Source organism: Charadrius vociferus, unplaced genomic scaffold, assembly GCF_000708025.1.
Source record: "Charadrius vociferus isolate BGI_N301 unplaced genomic scaffold, ASM70802v2 scaffold477, whole genome shotgun sequence".
NCBI classification, from domain to species: Eukaryota; Metazoa; Chordata; class Aves; order Charadriiformes; family Charadriidae; genus Charadrius; species Charadrius vociferus.
In genome coordinates this window covers 2,400,544-2,414,225 of record NW_009649449.1, presented here as the reverse complement: position 1 = coordinate 2,414,225, position 13,682 = coordinate 2,400,544, and positions in this window count along the sequence as shown.

Here is a 13,682-nt window from a genome sequence, read left to right as displayed (position 1 = left end):
CCCCCCAACTCTCCCAGCCTGTCCTCCCAGCAGAGGGGCTCCAGCCCTCCCAGCATCTCCGTGCCCTCCTCTGGCCCCATTCCACCAGGTCCATGTCTTTCCTACGTTGGGGGCTCCAGATCTGGAGGCAGTACTGCAGGTGGGTTCTCAGCAGAGTGGAGTAGAGGGGCAGAATCAGTCATGCCATGTATCAGGTCGGAGCAGGAGTGACAGACGGACACAGCACTCCCAGCAGAGATCGTGCCTCTCCCCAGCCCCGTAGCCACTGGCCGCCACACACACCTCACTGGTTGGGCTTTGGGCATTCCAGCCCGACCAAAGCAATTGCTGCTCCCACAACACTGAAGTATTTGAGAGCTGAACTCCCTTTCACACCTTTCTCTTCACAGCAGCTCCTGCACAGTCGTACGCGCTCTTATCCGCCTCGGAAGCACTGGCAACACTAAACAACTGGCCCAAAATGAGAGAGGAATTCTGAGGCACAGCATCAACCAGGAAGATGCCTTCCCTTCCAACTTCCTTAGCTAATCCAGGGTGCGGCGAGGAGAACACGGCCGGTGTCCCCCGGTGTAGTAGGGAGAGCGGTGCAGGTGTCTTCACCCCATTCATGCCCAGAGAGGTTGTTGAGGCCCCATCTCTGGAGGTGTTCAAGGCCAGGCTGGAGGTGGCCTTGGGCAACCTGGGCTGGTGGGAGGTGTCCCTGCCCAGGGCAGGTGGGTTGGAACTGGATGATCTTCAAGGTCCTTTCCAACCTAAACCAACCTAATCTATGATTCTATGATTTAAGCTGCTGCATCCATGGCGGGGAGCAGTCAAGTCCCTCCAGCTTGCAGGGCAAGAGCTTGTTTAATGGATGCACGGCCATGGGACCACTGCAGCAGGAGACTCCCAGCAAGGTCCCGCCTGCCTGCCGAGGCGACTCAGCTCGCTGCAGGGCGCAGGAGGCGAGCCAAGGAGCCGAAGACGGCAGGGTTGGGGACCGAGCCTCCATATATTGTGTCATCTACTTAGGGCCTGTCAGGGGAACCACATTCCGACTCCCTTTGGCAGCAATAGGCAGAGCCTTTCAATTAAACAAAGTGCTGCAGTGAATTGCCGCCTCATCCATTAGGCTCATCTGAGTCAGGCGCTCGCAGACTGTCTGCTCCCCGGTGCACTTCATTTGGGAAATTGGTTTCTTTAAAAAAAAAAAAAAAAAAAAAAAAAGGCAGAAATGAAGAGGAAAGGATGAAGTCTGTGGAAGGGGAAAGAAATGACCCCACCATGACAAACCAAATCTTGCAGCCCCAGGCGGGCTGGGCTTTTACGTCTTCAACCGCAGAGGCAGCTGGTGAGATGTTCAGGTCGGTGGGAAAACCTGGCGATATTTTCGATATTTTCAGTGGGGTAAGGCGGGCCGGGAGACAAACCCACACGATGCCAAAGCAGAAGGCATCACGTGTGGGTCTCCCCCTGCTCTGTGGGCGCTATCATCTCCCGCGGCGCGGGGTGGTGCAGGGCTGGCAGGTCCTGGGCGATGCTCGCGGCAGGACGCGAGTGACCACACGTGTGAGGAGCAGCTCAGCCCCTCGGTGGGCTGAGGAGGTGTCATTCCTAAGCCACGCTGCTCTCAGATCAGACGGCTGGAGCAGGAAAAAAAAAAAAAAAAAAGTCCTGTTCTTTTCCTGTAGTTATAAAAGTTTTCTTTGTTAGGCAATAGCTGGAAAACAGCTGCTCCCGAGCTGAGGGCTTGTTCAGACACATAATCCTCGCTAAGGAGCCAGGCTGTTTATGAGGGTGAACAGCTCTGGGCGAGGATCTTAAATCTGAGCAGCTCCTCATGGCTTGGCTCTATCAATGCGCCCATGCTATCGGCTGCCAAGCTGGAGGCAGCGCGGACAGTGCGTGCATTCACACCCGGGGAGGCCAGGCAGCGGTTAGGTCCCCGGCGGGCAGCTGGAGGTCGGGGAACGCTGCTGACCCCGCACCGGCACCGCCGGGAAGCCAACAGCCCCTGCCAGCGACGGCTGAGCCCTGCTGGGAGATGGCAAGGACGGAGATTTGGGCAGGAGGGAGACCCCGGTAAACAGCCCCGGTCTGTGTCTGCGTTTGGATGAGCCGACTGCAGCCGCCGCAGTTGTGCCCCCGCTAAAAGAAGGGCTCCCACCTCTCCTCGCCCCCCTTCCAGAGCTGTAAAGAGCATTAGGAATAAGATGCTGTACCGCAGAGCTGTCAGAACTGGGGTTGACCCTCTCTTATTTACTGGGTGGTCAATAAGGTAGAACTATAGTAAAACAATGCCGAAATGGGCCAGAAGTTTTCAGTCTTTGGTGGTGAGGGGAGGTGAGGGAAGCTAATCGGTCTTGTTGCTCTTGGTTTAGTAGTTCAAATCAACGTTCAGGCCTGGGACCGGAGATTTGCCCAGGGCTTGCTTAGAGTCTAAGTCCAGCAGGATTTGTTGCAAGCAACTTGCTCTATTTTGGCTTTATAATTCAGTCGGTCAAGTCTACTTTTGGAAGCCATTAGTGGCCTGGCTATCTCTACAGCAGGCAGGAGGTGTCTCCCTCACGGCTGCTGATAGCTACGAGAGCAGCAAGAGCAGGGCTGACCTCAGTCTGCGCAAGGCTGGCAGAACCCATCTGCTTCTCCCTGGCAAGGCACTATTATTCATTGTACTTACGCTTATTATAGCGAGCATGGCCAAAATCAGGCTTGCTGGTGGTAGCCCCTGTATGGAAACAGGGTTTCTCAAGCCTTAGAAACCCTCTCCCATCACTCTGATGTCCTGCTGATCCAAGACCTGCTTCACCTCAAGCCGGAGCACCTCTCCAGCCAGAAGCAGTTTGAAGCCAAAGCGATCTTTCCTCCTGAGCTGTGTTTTTTCTCCCAGCTCGGGTGGTCTGGGTGATATCAGCCACTCCAGTCACGCCGGCAGGAAAGCACAAGAAGAGCTGTGGGGTCTGGAAGCAGCAGCTCTCTTCCCTCACCTCCCACCAGCGTGGGGACAAACGCTGCCGAAGCCAAGGGAGATGCTTCAAAATGAAACCGATGCCAGTGCTGGTCCTGGATCGGGGATCAGAAGGAACACGTGTTGTTGCCTGCTGTGACCAGGCAGGACAGGTTGCTGTAAGAAAAAGCAGATGTAACTCCAACATCTGAGGGCAGAGGCCTTGGCATGAGTCTGCCTCTGTCTGGACCAGAGGAGACGAAGCTCTCTCCAAGACGAGTCCCCCTCACTTCTCTCCCACTTGTTTTCATCGGGACTTTCCACTTCATTCCTCTCCTGTTGGAGTTGGAGTTGGTTCCGCTGAAGGTGGGTCCTTCTCACAAACGCTGTCCCTGGGTCAGCCAGCGCCTGGAAGAAAATCAAGGCTGAATTTGCAAAAGTGAGACAGGAAAAGAATGTTCAATTAAAACCACAATATAAGCAGGGCTGACCCAGGAGAATTGATACAGCTAAAGTAAAAGGCTGGCTTGATGCTCTGGCAGCAGGAAAGCTTCTGTGAAATGAAATGCCATAAACCTTTACCAAGTGGGGAACAATAATAGTGCCAAGATGCGGTACTTAGATATTACACTGATTGAGTTATGGACTGCCTATTGCAATGCAGCCTCAGTGATAGCAAAGAGGAAATCAGCTCCTAAGTAATTAACGTGCCGGCACGGGGAGAAACTCGGGAGATCAAAAAGGAGGAGCCAGGAAGACAGGAGTGTTGCACCCTACCTCAGCATGAGCACCGACCCATCCTCCTCCTGCTCCTGAGCAGAATTTCCCAGGTAGATGACCCATTCCCAAACAGACGACCCACTGCGGGTCACCGCAGAGCAACCCGCAAGGGCGAACGGCATGGAAGAGATTCTCAGCCCGTCCCTGAGAGCACGGCCCATGGCAAGCACAAGCGGCTCGGATCTTTCTCCAGCACTGGAGACACGGGTCCTCAGGGACAGGCGAGACCGGGTGCACAGAGGCGACTTAGCGATGCTTGTTCTGGTATTGCTGTGGGCTGTCGAGACCGCAGACATTAGAGTAACGCTGGCGTTGCACTGCCTTCTTCCTCTGGCTCTGGCTGCCAGGAGAGAAGGGCACAGCACCTCACGTAGCACCCGGTCCCGCTCCCTCCCCGCAGACAGGAGGTGGCTTTTCCAGCTCCAGTGCCCTGTGTTAGGGTGAGCTTTTCTGGGCTGCCATCCAGCTGCACGGCTGGAAGAGAGGAGACAGTGCAGAGCATCCCTTTGTGAGCGAGCTGAAGCTCACAGGGCCCTGGGCCGTTTGCCTTTCCAATTAACCAGCCTGTCTCCTTGCCAAGAGCTGACCCTGCAGCCTGCCAGGCAGCCCATGGCCATGGGTGGCCCTTGAGGCTTTGAAGTGTTCCTGCTCAAACTTCTGGTGCTCTGCTGAAAGCCCTTCTTCACCCTCTGGCATCCCTTAAGCTCAAAGCCACATCGTTTATGGGCTTGAAGTGGTGGGATGAGCGCGTTGCCCTCCTGTGGGTTTATCCCTGCAGGGCACAGTGGGAAATTCGGCAGCACAGACACAAGTAGAGGCATCGCTGACATCGGAGGTGGGATGCAACCCCAAAACTAGTCTGCGCTGCTGCTTCTCTGGTCCCGCCTGGCTCTCAGGTGCCCTGCAAGGCAGGCCCGAGGTGTTGCCTAAGCAAGCCGGGCAGGAGGTACCGTCCCAACAAAAATGCCAACGCAGGTTCTTACCAGTTGCTGCCTTGCTTGCACGAAGCAGTGGAGAAAAGCTGGGAAGGAGCTTAGGCAGAAAAGCACAGTGTTATGGTTTGAGAGACCCATAACAATTTATTGTCATTTAGACAATCATTCTCTCACCCGATGACCCCTCCCCACCCGGGAAAGGGAATCGGGAAAAACAAGGAAAGCCGGGAGTTGAAGTATAAACAGATTTAATAGAGTAGGATTAGATAATTAACATTAATAGCACTAAAGAACCAATATTGACCCCAATACCCATATGGAATATGCAAAGATTATACTCAGCCAATTGTACCAGTAGAAGCCGTGCGCTCCCAGCAGTGACAGCACATGTGGGACACTGTGAGCGCTGCGGCTTCGGGAGGAAGGGAAGGGCTCAGGGGTCCGGCAGCGGGACAAGGAGTTCTCAGGATGGCAGCCATCAAGGGAGAGAGAGAACTTTGCAGCAAACTTTCTAATTTATAGTGAATGGGATGTTGATGGTATGAAATAATGCTGTTGGGCAGCTTGGGTCAAGTGCCCAGGTCGCACTCCTCATCTCTGCGCCCGGTGAGCTCAAAAACACCGAGACCTTGAAACCCCCACGCCATAGCTAGCTAGAAAGTAAATATTTTCACAGATTCAGGCACTAGAGCCTTCTAAGAGCGCAGTCTTCCCAAGTAGTAGAAGAGAAATTAGTCCAGTGTCACTCAACCCAGGACACACAGACTGGAAGAGACATCCAACCCCAAGCCTGGGACGGGCTGTCTCCAGCTCATTTGCCTAAGTGAGGCACATATCCTTTTCCCCCCAGCCTTTCCCTGGCTGGGAAAGGCTTTTTTGGAGTTGGTGGTTTGTTGTTTGGTTGTTTTTTTTTTTTGCTGCAGGAAAGTGGCCTCTCGTGGATGAAAGCTGCGATGCACCGCGGGCCAAGAGCGCTGCTGAGCGGAGCGCATCCCTCCGCCTCCCGCGGGAGCCGGGGCCGGCCCGGCGGGTACCCACGGGGTGGCACCTCGCCCTGCCCTCAACGCCGGCGACAATCGCCCTGGGACAACCTGGGGACCCGAGGAGGGAGGTGAGGACGGGGAAAACCCTGCGGACCGGGAGCCGCCTGCCCGCCGCCAGCACCGGGAAGGGACCGGCAGGGGGCACGAGTGACCCGCCGTACCGGGATGGAGACGGCTCCCGATGTCGCCTCTCTCCGCTCCTGGCTGCCCCGGAGGGGATGGAGCACACTTTGTCGCCTTTTGCATCCTTGAAGCTCCAACGTTTAGGTCACCCTCTGCGGCGTCCCCTAATTAAAACATCAGAAAGGACAGCCAGCCAGCAGGGGACAAACTGGTGGAGGTGATGAGCCGCACTGGGTGGACAGGTCTGGTTGAGCATCCCCTCCCTCTGCAGCCCCAGACCTGCTTTGTGGAGGGAGAGGGCTTGCTTTGTCTGGGTGGGAGCAGAAGGAGAACGTGGCTGAGCTCTGCATTCAGAAATCGTTTTGCCCCGGACAGCAGGAGAGCGCTCTGGGAAGAAGCTTCCTGCTGGTGATGTTACTGTTTGTCGCAGGATGTCTTTGGAAAGAATGATCCAGGTTGCAGCAGCCATCAGTGGGGAAACCCAATATTCCCCTGGCATTCTACTGTCCCAAAAGTGCACCTCTGAGCAGCCCGAGCGCTAGAGGGCGGTCGAGGCACAGGGCAGGTACGTGACTGTCCTGCACATCCAGAGTGAGCCAACAGCAGAGCTCATTAAAGCACAGCTCACACGACATTGTCATACCATGCGCCTGCCCCTTGCCGGGGCGCACAGTGCCTAAAGAAAACACATTGGGTTGCAAAACACAAATGTTTGGCACAAAGAAGTGCTTGGCTGTCGGTTCCAGACCATGGTGACATTCCACCCTGAAAGCCCCTGTGTTTGCATTTCTAAGAAAGCGCCACAATTTCTTACCCTCCTCCCCTTCCCTGGCACAGCCAGCTGCCAACTAGGATGAGGGACCGTCATCCTGTAACAGGGGGATGATGTGGTGGGAAGAAGTGGGCGCTGATGAACTGCTGGAGAAAGATCAGACCTCGGTACCCGACCCGGATCCCGCACCCCGCGGGCCGACCCCGCTATTGTCCAAGGGAGGCAGAAGGGGTTCGTAGCAAATATTATTCTGCTGGCTGAGATTCATCAAGTCGGTGGCTCGCTCACGGGCATAGAGTCATCAAAGCCTCCATCAGCGCTAACCGGCACTGACAGCCGCACAGCGGGAACAATGGGGCCATAACACTTATTAATCATATCCCTCCCCATTGAACCCGACCCATCAATCAGTCGCCTTGGTCTTGTACTTTGAATTCCCCGAGCGGCGAGCTGCCGATCCCATGGCTCTCCCGGTGGGGGACCAGACGGAGGGACACGCCGTTGCTGGAGCAACGCTTGCCACCGTTTCCTGTTTCCCCAGATGTCAGCCATGTGTTTCCATAAGAACTGGGATTGTCCCCAAACCAGATGGAGCCACAGGGCGCTTTCACGGGCGCTGCGGCAGCTGTGGCAGCCCCTCACACACAGATGTTGTCGTTTATGCTCTTACCTTGGCTGTCCCTGTATCCTGGTGGCCGTTCCCGCTGGCCTGAGTGGTAGCATGGCAGGAACACACAGATGCTTCTAAGAACCTTCAAAAAGCAGTGACTTTTCACAACAGCTCATGGCCAGTCTCTGTCTCACCTGCGGATCTCCAGCTGAGGGTGCCACAGAGCACTGGGATGGGAATCCCAAAAACGTCTCCGACATCTTTCTTCACAGCTTCCACCCATGGTGGGAGTCTGGATATCCATTCGAGAAAGCCTTGGGCCTTTCTGAGAAACTGGAAGTCCGGTCCCTCAAAGCTTCAGCCCATCTGCACCAAACAGCCCAAGGTCAGGCTGAGTAACACATCAAAGTGTGGAAGTATGAGGTCTGATTAAAAGCTTTTAGGCATTCATTTTTGCTCCCCCCTTTTTTTTTTTATTATTATTTATTGGGTCCCTTGCCTTTGGAACCATTCCCTCCATATGCTCGAGACACATGCAGAGCACATGGCATGGGAAATTGCACATGCTCCCCACATGGATGGCTCCAGAGCTCCCCGGGGAGCGGAGGGCAGTCCAGACGCAGCCGACGAGCGCTGCCGGTGCTACTGTTTGACTTACTGAGCAGAGCTACGGCCCCTTGCGCTCCACGCCTCTGTGCTCAGCAGCGGAGGACGTGGGGAATTCACAGCCCATTTCAATCACACGAAGGACCTGCCTCTCTTCCACTCAGCCGTCCGCCTTCCTTTGCGCTTTGTCCTCTGGGCTGCCAAGACTCTGGTTCAGAAGATGCTCAAAGCCTCCTTCCCCGTGGCCACGTGAGCACGCTGGCTGCCGAGACCTGCTGAGAAGGGAAACCCACACAGCAGGCTGAAGGCAGCAGCTCAGATAAATAAGAGATGTCCTTGCTGGAACCTATAGCCAGTTTGCAAGCAGTCCTTGTGTGATAGATGAAGGATTCGGCCCCACTGAATGGTCCTCACCACCCACCTCCACTGAAATCCCTTAGGCAGAAACCTGTGAGTGAATGTTGTCTCTCCTTTCTGCCTAAAGCCAAACTGCAGTGCTGGGTCCAGAGGTCAGGAGACATTCCTCCTGTATCCAGAAGCCGTGCCTTGGCCATATCTTGTTTTGGGAGTGTCCCAGGAAAAGGGATCCCAGAGCCCTGCTGAAGTTTTGAGGGTTCCTGAGGGAGCCCACCCCTCTGCTCCTTCATTAGGGAAAGGCTGGGCTGGAAAGCTGGTGGTGAGGGACACACACAGCCTGGCCTTGGAGTCTGGTTCCATCCCCGAGTTACTGTTTTACTCTTTCTCTCTTTCCTCTGGCCATTTGCTCTGGAAGGACAGCACTTGGGGACAGCTGCCCCCATGCCGATGGAGCTGAGAATCATAGAATGGACACCTCCCACCAGCCCAGGTTGCTCCAAGCCCCGTCCAACCTGGCCTTGAACACCTCCAGGGATGGGGCAGCCACAGCTTCTCGGGGCAACCTGGCCCAGTGCTTTACCACCCTCAAAATAAACAATTTCTTCCTAATATCTAACCTAAATCTCCCTTCTCCCAGTTTAAAGCCATTCCCCCTCATCCTATCACTCCATGCCCTTGTAAAAAGTCCCTCCCCAGCTCTCCTGGAGCCCCTTTAGGCACTGGAAGGGCCTCTGAGGTCTCCCCTTTTTCGCCTTCTCTTCTCCAGACTGAACCCCCCCAACTCTCCCAGCCTGTCCTCCCAGCAGAGGGGCTCCAGCCCTCCCAGCATCTTTGTGGCCTCCTCTGGCCCCGCTCCACCAGGTCCATGTCTTTCCTACGTTGGGGGCTCCAGAGCTGGAGGCATTACCCCAGGTAGGGTCTCGCCTGTCTCCTGTGCCGAGCGGTGCCTGCTGGCAAACCACTCCTGGAAGATGCCGGCTTCAGGTGATGCTTAGTCCGTGCCGGTAGGTAGAGAAGAAGCTCCTTTGCAGCCCAGAGCGGTGTAAAAGATGTCCGTAAAGCAAGCTGAGGAGCAGGCTCCATCACCCAGCGCCATGTCTGTGCAACCACAGCACGGATACGTGTGGCCAAAGGGCTTGTGAGTCCTGAGTGGAAACCAGTGAGTCCAGTTCTCCCGCCCGAAGGCGATGCTGCCATCTCCCCCTGTCCATGCCCTTCCCCGCAGCCCCGATCCCCCTCCCAAAGGGCACCCCCTTCCCCATCATCTTTAAGCCGTGCGGTTCGCAGGTTAACCGGCCTTTTTTGTGCCCCGGGGAAGCGGAGGGTGCCGGAGGCCAGCGAAACGGAGCCGCCCTCGCCCCGTGTGCGGGATTAGGGCCGGGGAACAGGTGGCTAATTCCCCCCCCAGCACAATGCGGCGTGGCGACCCAGGCGATGCTGCCGCTGACCCACGGGCCGCCAGGAACATGTTAACAATTTCCAGGTCAGCGGAGGGAAGGAATGGCAATTTTTTCTGCTCCAGAGGATAACAGGATATGGTTTTCACAGCCCCCACTGCAGCCCAGAAGGCAGATTGGAGGAATGGTGATGTTATCCTCGCTTTCCTTCCCCCTCGCCCCCAGGAGGGCCAGACCCCTCCATGTCCCCAAGCGTGACCACAAGCCCTGCACTCAGGTCCCCGTGGTGGGAAAGGTCTCACACTGCCCTCACACCCCCTCCTGCCCAGAGCAGGGCAGATGACATGCAGGGGGGGCAGCGCAAAGGGATGCTCCTGAACACCACATCCATCCAAGATCCACCACCTCTTCCTCCCGGAGACCTCACGGGGTTGACACCTTGGTGGTACCCAGATGCCGGTGATAGCATCGTTCCCGTGGAGCCACCCCTCTGACACGTACCTGGTTGTGCTGGAGCTTGCCCAGGACACAGCCCGCAGCCCCTGTCCCTCTGCTGACCGCAGTGACGGATTTCTTCAGGTCACGTTCCCACGGAGCCCTTGGAAAAAGCTCTTTCATTTCCACAGCCCCTTTATGCTTGAGCTGGCAAGCAGCAGCGAGGCCAGCGCTGAGCCTGGTCATTACGTGTCCCTCCTTCTTGTTTTTTCTTTGGAAGGAGCTCTTCTGGGCAGGCAGGGCTGAGGAGCAGAGGGAAGTTTCTTAGAGAAGGTGAAAAAACACATAGGAAAAATGAACATTACTCCATTTCCTCACTTTTCTTTACTCTTACCCTGACATACGCCAGAATATCTGCACTTGCTTGGATTTGTGAGGGTCCTGTCCCGCTGGGCGGCCACGCGTGGATGTTATTATCCTGTTGGCTGTGAAATAGCTTTGCCGCGCTCCAAGCAATAAAACAGTGAGGTTTAGAGGAGAGCTAACGAGAGCTGGGCCAGTTCGAGGGCGCCGACAGGTGACTCTGGGCACCACGAGTCCTTTCCCTAGGTTGGCGTCAAGGATAACATATGGCTGCATGCCATAAATCCCTCGCTCAGCCTGCAGGCACAGCAGAGCATGGGCTCGCTCTGATTGCAGCCACACGGTGTCCAGGGGGGAAAATCAAAGGGTTATTCCCATCCCCATCATCCCTTCAAGCCAGCAGGCCAGGAAGGCCGGGCAAGCAAAGCCTTCTGCTGCCACCAGGAGAAACACATGGAGCCTTTCTCCACGTGGGCAGGAACGCGGGGGGGACCGTGAGGACGGACACCTCCCAACTTCTGTCTCTCCTAACCTGCTGCAATAGTTTCTTCAAGCACTTTCTGAGCTTAAACGGTGCTGTTCGGAGGTCGTTGCCTGCCTCCGCCCTGCCTGAAACCCAGCTCGATGAGGCTGTGACACCTATCCCTCTCCAGCCCTCCGGCAATCCCACTCTCCCAGGGGAACGTGGGAAGAGAAGATGGGAGTGGGAGAAGGCATGAGGAGGTGCGGACACCCCGGGTTCAGCTCCCCGCTCTCTCAGACCTGCTGTGCAACCTCAGCTACCCTCTTCCATGCCTCTTTTCTCCACCTGGAAAGCAGAGGTGACGATACTCAGCTCCATCGAATCCTGTGGCAGAAAGAGGTGCTGGAAAAGGACAGAGCAGCAGTTCTCCTCCCATACACCACATTCCCACACTCATTACTCTCCCTCTTTCTCCCCTTAATGAGATTAAGTGAGAATAAATTATGCAGAGCCCACCCCTCACTCCTCACCCCCACCCCCGGGGAGGCTGCCCGGTGTGGTTTCTAATTAGCATCATTAATAGGGGTGGGGGGCAGCCGTGCTGCCAGGCTGCTTTAACAATCAGAGCTGTCAGCGAGGCCCCTCCGTGCTGTTAAAGTGTCCCCGGAGCTTTTGTCCCCGGGCAGAAGGGAGCCCCGGACTTAAGACCACTTTGTGCAGGGAAGGGGGAGCGGGAGGGGAGGTTCTCCTTTCCCAGCGTTGTCCCTGGGACCACCAGGAGAGAGGGAAGGCTGATGCCACCAAAGTCCCCTCTCCGGCCAGGTGACCCCCGGCTTTTGGGGGATGGATTTTGCCCAGGGCTCCGGGCAGGCACAGGCAAAGGATGGTTAGGAGCACTGCCTGATCCCATCTCTCTCCATCCCACATTTTTCCATGGGGTTTCAAGCTCGGTTTGGCCTCGCCAGAGGATGAATACAAGCAGGTGGCCCTCCCCGGGTCCGTCCCGGGGGTGGCACGTAGCAGCGGCCGTCCCCACCACGGCCCCTAATGAGCAGCAGAAGGGGGCACGTCGGGAGCGGATGTGTTAACGGTTTCTGGTTCAATGGAGGGAAAAATCCCCACAAAGGAAGGTGTACAAATATTGTGGGAAATCTATTGGCCCCTTAATATTTGATGAAGGCCCGGGCCATTCAGCCGGGGTGAATTCCACAGCAAGGTCTCATTCAGCCGGCATCAATGGGAAACTTTTAATTGAGAGGCACTTCATTCAGGGCCTGCGGGTCATTCAGTGCGAGGGGCTTTCAGGGAGAACAGAGAGCCATGTCTTTCCAAGTTGCACCAGAAGAAAAGCCACTGTTTCCTACGCTGGGAGCTTGAATGCTAAGGGCTCTAATCCCCCCAAAGGGAAAACCGATTCCTTTTTTTTTTTTTTTTTTAAAAAAAAAAAAAAATCATTTCTCAAATAACAAAAAAGGAGGCAGGCAGGACAAAAAGGGAGGTGGCAAGGGATGGGGCTGGGGACGGGCAGGGGAGCGCTGCCCTGCAGGGGTGGCTCCGTTGCCGGGAAAAAGGCTGAACGGCCCTGGGATGCCCTTCCCTGGGGAGCAATCCCTCTCCCCTGCTCCCTGCCGGGCTCCAGCGCCCGGGAACCTCCGAGGTTCATCTCCCCGGGGCCACAAAGGAGAGGAGCATGGCCGTGGAGTTGTGCCTTTGTGCCCCGTCCCCAGCGGAGGTGGGTGTCCCCGGCCGGAGGACAGCAGAGGAACACTCATTTGGCAGGAACGTTTTGCTTCGCTTCAGTCTTTTTTTTCCCCATTTTTAGGGAGTCTTGCAGGAAGTATGGGGGTCTCGCTGCCAGAGGCAGCGACCGGTTCCTTTTTTCTTTTGCAGTGTGGTGCAGCATCTGGGAGCAACCGGAGTGAGAGCCGAAGGGCAGGACAGGCATCTCTGCCCCCGGCCAAGGGACACGAGGGCACCATCAGCCTGTCCTTACAGCAGCCGAACGCCGGCCTGGGCGCGCTGCCTCCGAGGGGCAGGAGGTTAAAGCTTTGACGCACGTGAGGAGGCAGCGGGAGCCTTTGCTTCAACTTCTGAGAGCTTCGGAACGGGATTTAAAAGGCAGCTTCCTCCATCCTACCTGCTGCAAGAACCCGCGGCGCAGAACGGCGTGTCAGGGCGAAGGAGGGAGTTCAGGACATCCGTGGGAGGAACTGCACTGTGTCCAGTTCGGGGGTCCCCAGTTCAAGAAAGACAAGGAATTACTGGAGAGAGTCCAGCAGAGGATGCGAAGATGCTCAGGGGACTGGGGCATGTCTCTGGTGAGGAAAGGCTGAGAGCCCCGGGGCTGTTCAGCTGGAGAAGAGAAGGCTGAGAGGGGATCTCATCAATGCTGATCCAGATCTGCAGGGCGGGTGTCCAGAGGATGGGGCCAGACTCTTTCCAGTGGTGCCCAGCGACAGCACAAGGGGCAACGGGCACAAACTGGAACACGGGAAACTCCATCTCAACATGGGGAAAAACTTCTTTGCTGTGAGGGTGGCAGAGCCGTGGCACAGGCTGCCCAGAGGGGCTGTGGAGTCTCCTCTGGAGACATTCCAAACCCGCCTGGATGCGTTCCTGTCCATCCCGCTCTGGGTGACCCTGCTCTGGTGGGGGTTGGACTGGATGATCTCCGGAGGTCCCTTCCAACCCTTGCCATGCTGTGATTCTGTAACCCACACCCCACCAGCGCTTTACTTCGCAGCCGCTGAGGATCCGCTTCAGCAGCCAGAAGCACCAAGAGCCCGGGGAAAATGCAGCCGGTGACCCTCCTCCCACCTGGGAAGGAGTTGGCTTTCCTCAGCCGTCCTTGCACCGGGGCAGGGTCCCTGCC